The sequence below is a fragment of the Mastacembelus armatus genome, chromosome 9 (genome assembly GCF_900324485.2).
Source record: "Mastacembelus armatus chromosome 9, fMasArm1.2, whole genome shotgun sequence".
Classification (NCBI taxonomy): Eukaryota; Metazoa; Chordata; class Actinopteri; order Synbranchiformes; family Mastacembelidae; genus Mastacembelus; species Mastacembelus armatus.
Genome location: NC_046641.1, coordinates 8476769 through 8493572, shown reverse-complemented (window position 1 = coordinate 8493572; position 16804 = coordinate 8476769). Strand labels below are relative to the sequence as shown.

The following is a 16804-nucleotide window of genomic DNA, read 5'->3' as shown; positions in this document are numbered from 1 at the left end:
GTGAGAGACTAAAATGTTTTGGAACATTGTTCAGATCAAAAATTAAAACAGACACTGCCTCTGCGATCCAAAGCCCCATCAATAAGTGCTTTTTTTTTTTTCTTTTTTCAGTGTGTCTGTTTGGACTCGTTAGAGAAAAGAGACGCTTTCTCCAGGAAAGTTTGTGGCTCAGTATGTTTGTGTGTTAGTCATGATCAGACTATAATCCTGGTTAGTCATTAAAACTGATTTGGATTCAGTCTAACAGCCAAAGCAAAAAGAGATGGAAGTAGATGCAGCTCATTATTCATGATCCAAACCACTAAACTCCCCCAAGGGAAAGCAGACTGTCTCTCAGAATAATCATATTTATTAATATATGTACAGAAAATAATGGTTAGCACGGTCGCCTCAACGTAACCTGCCAGCTGACTAAGGCCATTCTGTGTGAAGTTTGCATGTTCTCCTTGCACTCAGGCTTCCTCTCACTATTTGTCAGCTCTGTGATAGACAAGCCACCTGTCCGTCCCCCTGTCACCCTCTACAGGATAAGTGGCACAGAAAATGGATGGATGAATATACAGTATATATCTAATGTCTAGGATTATGTATCAGAAATGCACAATTACAGCAGCAAAGCATGAAGGACAATGAGGGATAAGCACTGTGTGCGGCTGTCATAGTCCTAACCTTTCCTAATTTTGTGTGTTTGTGCTTGAGCGAGGGAGGCAGCAGCAGTCCACCCTGCTGTCGGGCCACCTCTTCACTCTAGCCAGTCACTCCACTTGCAGCTTCCAAAAGTGACACAAGGGCTAATTTGCTATTAGCATCTAAGAGGCCTTTTCATTAGTCTTCCCAAGCTTCTCTGTTAGCACTGCTAGGAAGTGAGAAAGGCGGGCAGGATTAGAGAAAATGAGACATGACATTGAATTTATAGAGAAGAGTAATTAATTTTGCTTCCGTCTGAACTACCAATCTTTCTCCAGACCTGTGGCCCCCCCTCAGCATTTCTACCTCCCTTCGCTCGCATCACAACTCCACTGAAAATGACGAGGACAGAGATTAGATTCAAAGCATTAACCTTTGTTCTGACACTGTTATTATATGAGGGGAGTGTAGGCCAGGGTAGCTGCTCAATATTAATTGCATCTAGTGGTAGTGGAGTTTGGACAGGATGCACTGGAAAGAGTGGAGAGGCCCACAAACGTTTCGCCCAGGAGAACAAAAGACATTTAAAAGCACTTCTCCTTTTGATTAGATTTAGCCCACAATATGACTGCTCTCCCACAGATCTTTCTTTCATTCTCTTAAGCGACGTGCCCTGACCTAGAGTACCAGGAAAACGGAATGAAAGAAAAGATGAATAAGACTCGCTCCGAACAAAATTTGGCATCTTATTTAATCCTTTTATTTAACCATATCCTGTCCTACATAAGGTTAAAATACTAGACTGCGTGGCAAGTGCATTAAAACACTGCAAACATAAGCCTGGGAATAAATGCAGAAATGAAAGAACCACAGCAAAAATGACAGAATCAATGTGCCGTACAGCTTTATAGGATTTTTTTTTTCTTCCATTAATCTCTCACTGCCTTCAAAATACATCAAGTCGCTGCACAAAGACATACGCACAAAACATAACCTCAGCCTTTGCATAATCTAACAAGTCAATTCAAGCAGTGCTGCTCATAAAACAGTGTTCACTTGAATTTACATTACTATAGCTGAATAGTAATTTGGGACAACACTGACAGCGATAGTGATGGGAAGCTCAAGATAAACTAAAACTGGCATATTTGACTAAATGCTTGTATAGTATAGGGGTGAACCTCAGCTGCAGATGTAACACCAATAGGTCAACTACACCACTGGCATGAAGCGTTTTTGGTGAAGGGAGAACAGGGATTTATCCCTACACAGCATTTTTTTTTTTAATTCACGCTTAACAGGATCTTTTCTAAAAACACAGCAGCATCTGCTTAGAGCTGCTGCTACAGTGATTAGTGCAGCCTCCAGCTCTTAGCCATACACAGACAACAAGTGAGAGAAAAAGAGAGAGAGCTGTACAGTAGAGGACTAAAGAGGAAGTAAAGGAGAGAGCATTAGAGGGAAAGAGAGGGCTCTACAGACTAGCCTAACTTTACTCTGTCAACTCTGAGCATTACAACTTAATGGCACTTTAGTCAAAAAAAAAAAAAACAGAATGCATATTAGAGAATTACTCAAAGATCTCAAAGAACATAGGGTCACCTAAAATGTGATGTATCTTTTTGCCATTATGTACTAAATGACATCCACAAACCAAGAGTTCTCATGATGTATTTTTCCCAAAATTCAATTGGGGGTACATTATTGAACCTCCCTGTATCTTTGTCTTTTCTATTTAATGCAGCAATGTGCTGACACTACAGAAGAGTGGATCAGGTGGGAAGGTTTGTGGTTCTTAACCTGTGGGTAAATTCAGAGAGTGCTAACATGCATGTCTGTCAGTAAATGTGTGTTTATGCGTGCGTGCGTGCGTGCGTGTGTGTGCGTGTGAGAAAGAGAGAAAGAGAGAGCTACAAAAGACATGCGAGTAAGAAAGAGGGTAAAAGCTTTTCTTGTTTCTCGAACATTTTAATATTTCATGAATGCTTGTTTGATGTAGTTTTAAATATTCATGTTTTTATGCTTAGGAGGGAGAAAAAAATGATGCAAAAAAAAAGTTATTCACTCTGGTGCACTGCTCTACACACTGTGGGGAACCCACATTCTCCGTACAGATATGCACAAACAAGTTCATGCAAACTACTGTCACATAAGCTCTTTTTCTCTCTAACAAGACACGTACAATGAAACATGAACAATTTTCTTTCAGTGACAACTCTGGTCACAATAAAGCCCACAGTCAGAGCAGATCAACAGAAAGTTTACAAGATTAAGATAGGGAGTTTGGTGCAAGACCAGCTGTTGGAGGCTCCGTTTCTATTAGCAGATTAATGTCTTGGCATATGTCCTTGCCCCCTGCGTAGGATCCTCTTTAGTGCACTAACCCGACGCGTGTCCCCAGCCCCTGGGAGCATGTCTATGTTTGTACTTGTCTATCCTCATTCAAGATGTGGGCCTAACAGGCTTAAAGCAGGAATTCACTGAAAATATATCTTGACTAGCTGTGCTGTTACACCAGATGGATATGAACAATTAAAAAGAGGGGTATGATTTGGCATATGGCAAGTTTCTCATCTAACATCTTCAAATGCAATAAATGCAGAGAAACGCACTGACTCCCGCAGATGTGAAAAGACAAGTGCTTCAAGACAAAATTATCACTAAAGACATACCTGTTTGTTTACCCCAGCCACTTTCAGCTAGAAATCAAATAGCCAAGTTCATTTGTACTGTAAATGCTTTTTATCAAGGGCGATGGAGCTGGAAACCTGCCTGTGTAGTCAGGTTATTTACAGACAGTTGAAGCTGTTTTCTGCCACACATTCAGAGTTGTAATATCTCCACCACAATGATGTCTCTGTAAACAAACAGCCTAACTCCTTGCTCACAATTCAGGCAGCCATTGAACCGACTACTCCAGCTGTGCTCCGGTAGCCCGAGGCCTGTGGGGCTTGTTGTGCCCTGATCAGTGATCAGCAATAATAAAGATGCTCTCAAATGTGGAAATCAATAGAAGCCACGTAAACTCCATTTACACTGTGCCACACCTTTCACTGCTATAGTGCGTTTAGTATACGCCTACTACAGATGGTTGCTGATTACCCACAAGGCAGTTGGTGGCAATGCGACAACTCTGAACAGAACCCCTGCTGGCGACATAATGGGACCCAAATCAGACCATCAAATAGAGACAGCAGACTCCAAATACACTGCACACACACACACAAATACAAACCGAAAAATACATCAATAACTCCTCAAGAAAACCAACCATCTGTCTCCAACAAACATGTATTACTTGGAATCAGCTTTCCACACAAGCTGGGATCAGATTAACACTGATGGTGTGACACAAACAAAGGGATTGTTGCCTTTTTTTCCTCTGCTTCTTGACTTTTTAACTATAGGTGTCGTTGTCTGGTTTCCAATGTGACCCAGAAATGTCATGTGTCGACCAGGTTTTAAGACATCCCCCTCTGCCATCCCTTGCACATCTCTTCCACTACACTTTCAAGGTGACACAGTCGATTCACAGGGTACACAAAATGTCAACTGCTTAATTTAATATCCAGGGATAACTGTCGACCATGACAAATTAGCTGGAAGAAGAGCTAAAAAAAAAAAAAAAAAGAAAAAGTGAAATGGAGTGATTGCTGCTTTGGGCCTTCTGCCCTTCAACTCGACAAGCTGAAAGCCACAGAACAGCACAATGAAGCCAGCGCTTAATTAAATCTATTTCTGAAGCCAAATCTGTGACTTTCTATTCATCCTCCTGTATCTCCCTGCAGGTACAGATCTCAGGACCTCTCCCAGGACTGATGAGGTCTGAGGTCGGGTCAGACACAAACCTCTGGCCCCAGGGTCACAGGGAAAGAATCATGACACAACTGCCTGTCTATTACAATCTCCCCAATCTAATAAGACTAAGCCCTAAACCAGCAAACAACCTTGACCTACATCGATCAAGTGTTTTTTTTGTGTGTATGCATTTTATCTGTGAGAAAAAACAGGGACAGACTGTTATTTTTTCTCACACTGAGTGAAAGATTTCGCCCTTAATCCAGCTAATCAATGAAAATGTTGCTTTTTCAGGACTTTATTTTGTTCTATATGCTGACTTGGAGGGCTTTTGTAGAACAGCCCCGGCCAAGTCTACAGTAATTTTATGTTAACAACATAAGCCACATCAAAGGTGCATGTTAAGCACTTATGCAAGTCAAATTGAGGCACCTTACAATTTGCATGTAGGTAGACGCAGTAAAATATTTATGATCCATTGATGTATTCCTCCCTAAGGGCGTTGTAGATGCTGGTGATTGCTGTTCCATCCAAAGCCCTTAATTAGTCCATTAGATTAGTTGGCTTTAATGAACGTAAATGAAAACTGATCATTCTTTCTGAAGCTGGCAATTAAAGGGTAAATGTTTTATTATTCAATGAGTGGTGACAATAAGAAGACCCTGGTAAAGTGCAGGCTGCCTGGTAGAGACTTCAGTATGAGAAACATTGTAGTACTCTCTCACAGCTGTGAGGAATTGATTAGCAAGCTCACATCAAACTGGCAGCAAGAGCAGGACTTCAGATTGGAAAAGGTCATAGTCAGGTATTTGGAATCAATGCTTAGCACTCTGTATTCACTGTCTCACATTATCTGGCTTGGGGAGGGAGTAACGTTTCCTAAAAACAATTACCAAAAGACAAAGAATATCTTCAATAAAGAAGGTCAGGCCTCACGATTGTGGAAGTGTCATGTGGTGCACATCCATTGTGACAGTCAGAGTACAACAGAAGGGAAAAACTGATATTGCTCATTTATCACAAACAGATGAAACAGCACAATAGTGGCAAGCTGTGGGGTCGGACAGTGACATGCTGTCACAATACACTGTTGGGTAGAGGGAATTCAATTTTCTTTCCACTACGTGCATGTCCAACACAAATGACGCTTTTCACAAAGGAAATGGACCAATGGAAAGTGATAAACCAGCAGATAAAACAGCAATATGCTGGTAGCTCATTCCAAGCACGTTAATTCCAATGTTGGAAAAACCTTGTCACACTCTACCACTATGATTTATGGCCCGATTTGTCACATGGATGCAGCTAGCATACTTGCATTCTTATTAGCATCTTAAGAGTCTTGAGAAGTGAGGCTGAGAGGGTCAGGGTGCTAAACAGATTTCCGTGCCCCTCTCCACTAGGTCCTTGGCTCTTCTCTGCTTGAGCATTGCGCACAAACCCCAAAGCCACAGGCACTGACTCTCAATTAAAGTAGGCATTAATTACTTAAAGGAGCTTTAATCAATCAAGGCCAGATGGTGAACCTGAAAAAGAGAGCAAACTGTAGGCTGCAGAAGTGCTTTCCACCCTGACAAAACCAGGAGTGGTCATAAAAGGCTTTATTAAAAATGCCTATCAGGCGTACATTTAATAGAGTATATGTTTTGCAATCAAACAGATATCAGGTGAGGAATTAAGTGTAGACTGTTAGAACTACATTTCTTACCAATTATTAAATTTCATTCAAAATTGGAACAAATAACGAAAAGAGGCTATGAAACTATTAACTATTAAATAGAAATTTTAGGTTCTGATTATTTATACAGTAGCAAATGGAAACTGAATAAACAGCCCAGACCATATGTGTCCCTGATGTGTTTAGGCCCACAGTAATGCCAAACTACTTGGCCCCAGTGCCGTACTCTCCTGGCCTGAGGCACCACGTCCTCCATCTTCATTTATATGCCCTTAATTGGCTTTGACAGTGAACTCAAGCATGAAAAATACCTTCCTCTTAGTAAACACTGGCTGAGACACATGTTCTCAACATGAGAACCAGGCATCTCCATTAACGAATAAAGATGGGTAGCTATGTCTAAATGACCCCTTCTCAACACCTCTTTAAACCATGACACTCTTCACATCTCATACGTTGCTGCCATCTCAAATGATGCATTGACTTTCTAGCAGGAGACAAAGGCTGTTGTAATATCTACCTGACCAACTATTTAACCGGTGCAAAAGATGTTCAAACTGGTATTTTGTGAGGTGTGAAAATTCAGCTGCCTACTCAAAGAAGCATTTTCTGAGCCTGAGGTGTTTCTTTGGGGTTGGTTATCATAGCTTGCTGAGTTTGAAGATACTAAAGAGAGACAAAGTCCGCCACATCATTACTTCCAAACACTGTCACACAGTAGACACAGCTTCCTGTCAGTGTCAGCACTTTGCAGTGCTGTGTTCATTAGGTTGCTCTGGTCATAGTGGGAAGTTGCTTCATCAAACAAGAGTCAGCAACACGGGCTGCCTGACAGTGTGGCTTCTCCAGAGTTGCCCTGCAATACTTCAAAAGACTCTCAGTCAGCCTTTATGGAGAGCCCTAATGAAAAGCATGGCATGAGCTCCACTGCTTTTGATTCTGCTGGTAAGGAGTCATACATGATTGAGTAAAAGCAAGCTGAATCACAGATATGGCACTGAGAGGTTGAAGACTGGAGAGAGAAGAGGGCAGGGTGAGGAAACACTATGGTAATGTAGCCCAAAGGGGTAGACGTTGACTTAAAACACCAGAGGAAAGACAGAGCAAGAGGTGAGAGAGAGATAAAGGTTAGCACATGAAGGGAACACAGAGATGCCTCTTGTTATTCATTCCTTGTGTGCTGTACATGTCAACTGCAATCCAGGCTATCAGAGTTCTTCACTATGTATGACCTGTTTCTCCTTCCCATCTCCCAGTGCAGCAGCTGTGTCACTGTACTGTTGTGGCTGCAGTGCCACCGCTTTGCCATGCTTGTGCATGCAGAGATCTCCACCACGCTTACCAGATAAATTCACTTTAATTCACAACACATGCAGCGAGTGGTTTATATATAGACTCGCTAATTCCCCCTTGGCCACACTGCAATATGAACTCCATGCTGCACCAATTTAAGTGTGTGTTGAGTCCCACACGGACAAACCACTCTACTTATCATATATATGACATGCTCCAGCACATTGTTGGACCAGGGAAACAATCAAAAAAAGTATTATTATGGGTAGATCAGTGTGGAATATTCATTATTAATGAGGAGAGTAGTTTTAAGGGCTGCTTACCTATTGAAAATTATTGGACAATCCCTGATGTAGTTGAGCTGATCACTATAGTAACCTTTTCATAGGAGATATGTCACAACCAGAGGGGAAAGAATTCACATCACTGCCCATATTTAATAAGCACAATGCTGCTAGTGTACATTTTAGCAACAAGTACTCCCTGTTTTAGACCGAAACCCTGACAGTCGACTCCCATAATAGGGCTAATTGGCAGAGTTCTACAGAAAGAAGGTGTCTGCCTCTGATAACACCGAGTGGCCCTGTAACACATCTGCACAGTCTCTGTGTTAGTTCATTAAACAGCAAGTTCCCCCAGCGTTCTTTGGCCATCACCATGCATCATTAATTGTGTCCGCCTGCTAATCACGTTAGCCGTACTTCCCTGGCTTTGATACCTATCTCTATACATGCTGTGTGACTCGATGGCTTGTCCAGTAATAAGATGAAGTGAACAGATTTCTTTACCACCTGTAGACAGTTTCCATTATATGTTTAAAAATATTAAATGTGCAAATTGAAACTCATCTGGCAACTGACCTCATCATAAAATTAATCCTCCCGGAAAAAACAAGCGCACACAGTCATACAAATGCACGCATACAGTACACACACACAAACAGCAAGCCAAATAAAGACACTTCTTTAGAGCTATGAGTCATACTGTGGGTGCCAACAATCAATAGGGCTCACCGCACTCAGCTGGCTGTAATAGCAGAATGTATTCATTTTCTCATTTAGAAACAAATACATACTATAAATAGATTAATAGTGTTTGATCAGCTAGGCAGAGCAATGCCCATTAGTATGCATGGATGACAAGAGGCATTAAAATGTTAAAATTAGATCCCATTACCACTTATCTCACAGCTATATTCAGAAGCACTATACCTTCATAGGAAGGAGATGTATTACATGGAAAAAGGTGGAGATACATGGGAGGAAAAAAAAAAAAAGAAAAGTGCACAATGGATCCACAGGAACCAAGAGAGCAGGAGCACAAGTGTAGAAAATTGAGGCTATGGTTAGCTTAGAACCAGGGAGAGGTGAAAGTGGTCCTCATTTCATACTACACAGATTTAGGAAATTACTGGTGACAGTGGCTTGCACCAAGACGAGGAAAAGATTGATCCTGACAAGCAAGACTCTGTTTGCTTTGTTAAGTTATTAATCACTGGCCGCAGAGGACCGGTGTTACGCAGTTCTGCTGAGTGTCTGTGTAATGTAGCCATACAAGAACATAACTATATGTGCATGTCCCAGAATACATGTCTGCACACATGTCTAAAAACAGCTGAACTGAGGAAAAAGGATGGAGGAAGGAGAATTTTGGGAAGAGGGGAAAAAAGGCTGATGAGGAAAAGAGGGAGAGAAGGGAGGAACATGTGCACAGTGCACCTATTCATTCACATGCATGCACTCAAAAGGACCAGTAGTGTCATCCATCATAAGAGTCCTGTGCACACCCACTGAACAGGGAACCACAGTAAAGGGGACTGTATTATAAAGGAGGCAAAAATGGCAGAAATAAGGAACAATTCTTCTTCTTTCACTCTAATTTTGCACCAAGTGAAAGGTAAGAATTACATCTTCTGCTGCAGGTAACTTACTCCACCTTAATATGAAATAAACACTTCTCTCTAAATCACATATTTATTCTGAAAAGAAAAATAAATTATTTTAGCAGTGTCCTTAAAACCAATTTTGTATCTATCATATTTTAATTGCTTACAGTACATAAACAACTTTTTATTGAAAGGCATTTTATAAATGCCACTTGTGCTACTTGTCCTCGCAGTGATTCAGAGATCTGCTGTATACTCGCTGATAACACCACCTGGATTCTCGTTACCTTTAGGAAGCTGTCAGACCAAACAGACCGTAATCATGGTGTAACTGTGTAATTTGTATTTGTTGTTGCAAACACGAAAGCTAAGAGAAAAAGCTCAAACTGAAAACATGCTGTGCATACTGTAAATCCTATTAAATCTCTCTCTCCCTCAAACACACACACAGACACACAGACACACACACACACACTGCCCCAAAGTGCTCAGTGCTGTGAACCACACTCCCTCCTCCCTACCCTTTACACTGCAGTGATAACAGCAGCAGGAGCCCAAAGCCACAGAGACCCAACCCTGATCAATAAGACTACACACACACACACACACATTCACGGGGGAGTCTAGTGATCCCACAGTAGCTGGGGGTCTTAGGGGAATGGGCATCACTGGGCGATGGGAAAATTGGATGTGAAATTGTAAGTGGGGTAGAGAAGAAAAGACAGAGGGGTAGGGTGTGAAAATACTATGCGTGTTCTCTTGTGTCATATTTCTATCCTTATGCTGGAGAGCTAGAAATACAGCAGCTGCAGCAGAGAAAATGCCACGTGTTGAGAAAGTGCTCATTGAAGTGTTGGCTGTGCAGCCGCAGGGCTGGACACTAATAGAAACAGAAGCCAGGGACCCCTCTATGTGAGTGTCTCAGCTGAGGAGAATACTAAATCCTCCTCTCGTGCTAATGATTACCCCGAGCAAAGTGCAGGTCCGCAGCACCATTCAGCAAATGAACATCAGGAAACCTGCAAATTCAAATTAGCATGCTGTCTGGACCTGTCGGTTTACAGTCACAGCTCTGTGGTGCAATAGCTAGAAGACACAGGTTGGCTAATAAGAGGAACAGTTCTCTGGCTAAAGCTAAATAATCAAAGCTTTGTGGCTCCACACACTACACTCTTTGCCTCTCTGTATTAATGCAATGGTTTTCCTGAGTACAAGCCAGCAGTGCTGGTGGGTTTTAGGAATAGATGTGGTGTGATAAATGCCACTGAGCCCCCTATATAGCAAGGGTGTATGAATTACCTATCAGGCTACCCAGGGAGTGATGACCCCAGTCAATGTAGCCAACCCCGCCTCAATCATTTACTGAGCCACAAGCCCCTGTATGAGACCCTGCCATAACTTACACACACACACACACACGCACACACACACACACACACACACACACACTCCGGGCCATGTAAGGAGGATTCACTCTCATAACTTATCATTAGGTGGCACTGCGTATGAGTGATGTTCTATTACTTAACTACAATACAGACAATGAAACACATTATATCATGATTATTGTAATTATAAAAAATGTGCAAAGGGTCCCCTGCTATAACATCAGCTTCATTTAATCCCTTGTTTACCTGCAGTTTGTATGACCATCTTAGTCTTTATATTTCAGCACACAGTTTTACTTTTTGCTTATATTTTCTTTCCTGCAAGATATGTTACTACTCTGTGCTGGAAAATATGTTACTACATATTTCCTAACTATTTTCTAACACTATCCTCCCTGCATCATTTATCATGTTGTGGCATTAAGATAACATCCTGCACTAAGCCATCTTCTAGTGCTACTCTATGAATAAACTTCCTAATATCAGCCAGTGATGGCTCATTATGCTGGCCTATCATGCTGGGCCTCTTTTAAAATGTTTTCTCTCTTGGGCAAAAAAAAAAAAAAAAAATAGCACTACTATGCTATTTCAGTGCTGCTGGATTAAGCATCCTGTTTTAAACATTTTTCTACTGCTTTTTTCCCCGGAGCCTGTGGAGATGAAGAGAGCTTTGGAGTGTTCAGAGAGAATTTCATTCAACCTGTAGTGCTTCATGTTCCCCCAAGGGATTTTCCTTTTCGCTGTCAGGGGTCTGAAAGCTAAACAACCCTGAGGAAAAGGCCAGGAAGCCACTCATCTACTGAACAAACATGGTAAGCAAAGACATGGTGGAGCGGCAGGCTGTTTACAGGGCTAACCAGGCAGATAGATAACTCCTGATCGCTCCCAGTGTAAAGATATTAAAATATGTTGAAATGAAGTATTTAGCAGATAGGACAAAATGTAAGGTTGGGCACAGGTTATTACAACCTAATAGTGACAAATATCTGCTTATATAAACATTATTTTTTTATTTTATGCTATTTTTGCAAAGCTGACATTAAAACCAACATGTCAAAATGAAGATAATCATATCTCTAGCCACTGCTTTCAAACAAAAAGTATCACCTCCATCCTCTAAACAGACAAAAAAAAAAAACACAAAAACAAAAACAAAATATATACCACAGTGATCTGGGTAAGTTGTGAGGCCAGGTTTAAATGTGTGTGAATTCAGTGTGTGTTTAAGTGTGCGCCCCTTCTATCACTGAGTCGTCTTATTAAGTCTTATTAAACCAGTTGCCTGGAGAGACCGGAGTAATTACTCAGTCCCTCATAACACCTTTTGGACTTTGGGCCACATTCGATGTGCTGCTCTAAATGTCACACACCTTCGCTGGCAATTAAACACCACTCTCCCTCAGTTCCTGTTTTAATGGGCTTCCTCTACTAAAAATGAAAGCTGTGAGGTATTCTCATATCACATTACTATAAAGGGTATTATAATTTTATAGGGCAGAATTTATATAGTATTTGCAAATATTCACAAGTTATTAAGCTTAATTAGAGAAACATGATGTCTTCATATTTTATCAGTCATTATGGAATCATTCACCTAGAAATATAAGCAATGTGTTTTCTGTGTGACTGGTATTTTTTATGTTTTTTTATTTTTTTTGGTGTTAGTGTCGGTTGTTTAAACTATACGAATTACATCTTCTGCTGCAGGCAACTTACTCCACCTTAATATGAAATAAACAGTCTGTGTCCTTTCTCTCTAAATCACATATTCTTTCTGAAAAGAAAAATAAATTATTTTAGCAGTGTCCTTAAATTTTTAGCTTCATTTAATTTATGTCCTCCATCAAAGCCTCTAAGGTTTCTAGGTTTTTATTTATATATTTCTCTATTTATTTTGTTCATAGTTTGAAATTATTCAAGTTTAAAAGGTCTAACAAACTAACATTTTGTAGCTTGTATATGACTTCAGAGGGTTATTATATCAATTGGGGCATTGCTTAAAATTTGCATCCCTGCTTTGCACAGCCTGTTTGTCTCCAATGCAGAAACATTAGGTGATAATTGTCTACAATGAATCAAAACACAAGGTCAGAGAGCAGCCACGCTCAATACATACACCAGCCGGAGCAAAGTTTGACACCACTCTCCTGTCAAGGCTCATTCAGTAGCACCGAGTCACATTCACTGTTCTCTATTGAGGCTGTTCACCCCAGTGAACTCTGCAATGCGTAAAGCCAATTAGTAGTCCAGTATCTATGCATGCGTGTCACAATGGCAGCTGTTGTACCCCCTCCTTCTTCCTGGGCACTGCTACAACGGGTGCTCAGTGTTTATGTCACCTCTTAATTGCATTTTCCCCCATGGTAGAGGTATGGCTTTGTGCAGGTGCCCCGAGGAAGAAAAAGAAGGTCAGGCTGCCAATTTGGAGCTGGCAGGTTGAGAGTAGCGGCAGCACTTAGTTTCGCTTGAGAAGAGAATGGAGGGCTCCTGCTCATCTATGGAAACCAGGACAAACAAAAGAGGTAAGTGAAGGAGAAAGGAAGACGGATCCCCCTCCTCTTTCTGCTGTCTTGAGGCTCTGGGAGAGTGACACCAAGCTTAGAGAGAAGACCCACACTGCACATCTACCTGAGATTGAACAGGGACAACGCAGAGCAGGCAGAAAGGATTTTTGGAAAGATATTTTAATGTCCTGTACCACTGAGACTACACAAAACAAACACACCAGAATATGCCTCTTTACACAGTGTTTGTCATAAAAGAGTACCTATTTTTCTCCTAATATATGCACAATTAAGTAGATCTACTGCCATTTTGACAGAAAATGATTATTGAAATAATATTGTAACCGTACACGCCATCATAAGCTCTTATTTTATGAGATTGACTTAACTGTGAGTTTATATATAATGACAGGAGAATACCTGGACCTTAAATAGAATTTCAAAGTCACTTGAAGAACAAACATTGGAGCTGAAGGAAATCTCAAAGGCACCCTATGATAAAATGTCATGTGGCCCTGGGGCATTTTGCATTTGCCATTGGTGATTAATGGATTTTGCTGATCTGGTCTTGTTCGATATGGTGATGCTCTGTAACCTTAAATAAGGTGTTTTCAGAGTAAATGAAGGAGTCAGAAGGAGATTTTAAATAAATTAAAATAAAAAAGAAAGTTTATGAATTCAGGGCACTGGCCCTCATTGTTAATGGGGAAGAATGTGCAACAATCATGAAAAACTCAAGCGCAAACAAAGGAAACACAGCACATATAGTGCCTAAATAACAAAGGGCTTTTCAGTAAAGTTAAGAAATTTGTGCCCCAGTTACTACTATGCGTTCCCTGACTTGAACAGATATGGTTTGACAAAGAGCCAGAGAACCCTGGACTTTAGGTTTCTTTCCATTTCTGAATAATTTCCATTAAACCGTCTCAGTGTGGCAGCAGAGGAGGTGAAGAAGAGAGGAGAGAAGAGAGAGAGAGAGGGTAAGAGAGAATGAAAGCATAAGGGGCAAAGGTAGCTAAGAGGCAGCCCATTTGGGACTGCATACACACAAAAGAAAGGATAAGATTAGGGCCAACTGTATATCTTTCACCAGTGCGCTCTGTTTGAGCCCAGCCAAAAGTAGTACCTAAAAAAAACTATGAAAAAAGAAAGAAAATAATTTGCTTGTGATGACAAATCAGTTCCAGTGAAACTACATTTCACAACATGAAAAGAAAAAAGGCACCTATCTCTTTGACCAGGCCTCTCCAGTGGAGAGTGACTTGCACACCAAAGGAAGGATAAGGCTATTTAAAAAAGCAGGCAGTTTAATCTCTACTGGTCCCCTATTTGCATTCCAGTGAGTCTGGGTCAAGCTGTCAGTCTAACTCGCTCTCGATGTCTTCTGGTCACAGTCTGAATTGCCACTGCACCAAGTCAGGAGGACATGGCAGCTTTGGTCGAAGTTCATCATGGGTCACCAATGGGGTCCCACCCAGGGGGATGCAAGCTATTGTTTATGGAACGGGATCTTTTCTGTGGGTACTTAGCCATGAAGGTCAAGTCTTATTAATGCACATATATCTGCATTACACAGACGGGAGATGGTGGACCTATCGACAACTGATAAGATTAAACCAATATTTAGTTGTCTAGCTTGCGGAGTATACAGTGATACATCATGTTCAGTAGAGAAAAGCTGTGAAGGATGGAAGAAGGAGACAGCAGGTGAAGGGTGAGAAAGTTAGGTCACCCATCAAAAACACCCATCACTCCAGCGGTGACCCAACTGGCCTGGATAATGCATGGCCCACACCAACACACATACACACACATGCAGTTATACAACAGCAGACGCTGCCACACACTTTCTGCAAATATCTCCACCGTTCAGTCATAAAACAACATTCACTCAATCCGTACAAACAAAAATGAGTGATTTGTGACACCCTGGTCTATTACAGGGGTATATTTATCACAGCATACAGACAAACCTTTGGGCAGAAAGGCCATGTGCAGGAAGTGCTACACCACAATGACTATCTCCTAGAAGCAGATGTGAATATTGCTGTTGCAGGCTAGTTATACTACAACGACACTGTCCAAAACCCCTCATCTGCCCATGACCCAAGCCACTCTCATGACCCAACACAGCAAAGGATACAGTCATAACTATGAATCATCCTAAACACTTGGCTTTCAACTAGACTAAAAACTGGAGGAGCTTTTGAACATCATGCTGCATGCTGAAAGGCAGCCTCAGTGGTGGCCTTGGGGGACCCTGAGGCTTGGCCTTAACTCTCTCATGTTTTTCAATACACAACCACTGACATAAATGGAAAGAAAATAAATTTGTGGGGAAAAAGATTGCAGAGAAGAAAAGGACAAGGCAATAAAAGGGCAAGAGATTGCAGTTCTCTAAAGGACCGCAGGAAGATATCTGAGGTTTTTTTCTCAAAATATATAAGTTATTAACACAAAATTAATAAATGCATTTCCCTGCCTTGAGCTTTTTAAGCATTCCCTTCTTCCATGCAGCATTTCTTTACTTTTGGATGCTAATCTCCTTTTGAAGGGCTCGTTTTGATGATGCTGACTCTTCCTGGTCTCGGAGGAGCAATTACAGCTGCCCCATCAAATACCACAATGCTCCAAAGGACCAGTTCACCGCCTGAGGGGCCCTTTCACACCCCTTGAAACCCCAATTTCAACATCTGTGAAAGTTGAAGCACTCCAACCCCTGAACTCTAATGAACACAGCCCAAGACAAGACCAATACAAAAATGAAAATAGTTTCTTAGTCAACAGCAAGAGTCACCTCTACACCTCAACCTGTCACCTAACATAAACCCAACCCGCCCAGAAGCCCTGCAGGCATACCTTTAAAAGACAACCTCTATCCATTTTTAATTCCCTGGTGAACAAATCTTTATTAGTGAAGGGAATTCAGTTCTCTTTCCTAGGCAGACCTTGAGGTCCCCAATAGCCCACCCACATCTGAGGAAGAGGTTGCCATCCGTGATGACTCTATTCCATCAGCTCCATGGACAGGAGGTGAGACAGCACAGCAGGCTGGACAGGGGGGTCTCTAAACGCTCCTCATCATCACCTCTGCGTGTGTTTCTTGTAGGCGCAATCATCTGTCTAGACCTCAACCTTAATTAATGGTCTCCCGAGGTTAGAATGGCACAACAGCAAAGGGTCCACACTCGGCCCACCTAACACCACAGGTCCCTGAAGGAGGTGAGAAGTGACAAATGTAAAGCAACACCTCCTCCATGCTAATGATGGTGTAAGCAGGTGGCAGGCTATGAAACCTGAACCCCCAGCCAATTACATACACTCAGGGAGAAATGGGATTTAATACCTGGCACATGAATATCACATCACCTTTGCCAGTCTGCTGCATGTCGTCAGGTGTGTTAGGTGTGATTGGCATGTGGGCCATCACCTGTCTAGCTCAGTTTGTGAGATGGGCTAGAAACATGCAGCTGGTATAGCACCCTTCCAGGGGTGATACTGTCATACTTTTTTTGCAGCACTGCAGCGATGGAGCTAATTATCAGGGCTGAATAAAGCACAGGCTGGGTAATGTAAATGTCGGTAGAATGAGAGAGATGGTCTGAGCTCTCATCAGAATTGCTTTGAATCT

General features: G+C 41.6%; 1 protein-coding gene across 3 annotated transcripts in view; it reads right to left on the bottom strand.

Annotated features, from left to right (window-relative positions):
* Positions 1 to 16804, bottom strand: part of LOC113139164 (tetratricopeptide repeat protein 28) — a 150789-nt gene that overhangs the window by 61902 nt on the left and 72083 nt on the right. The window lies entirely within an intron of this gene.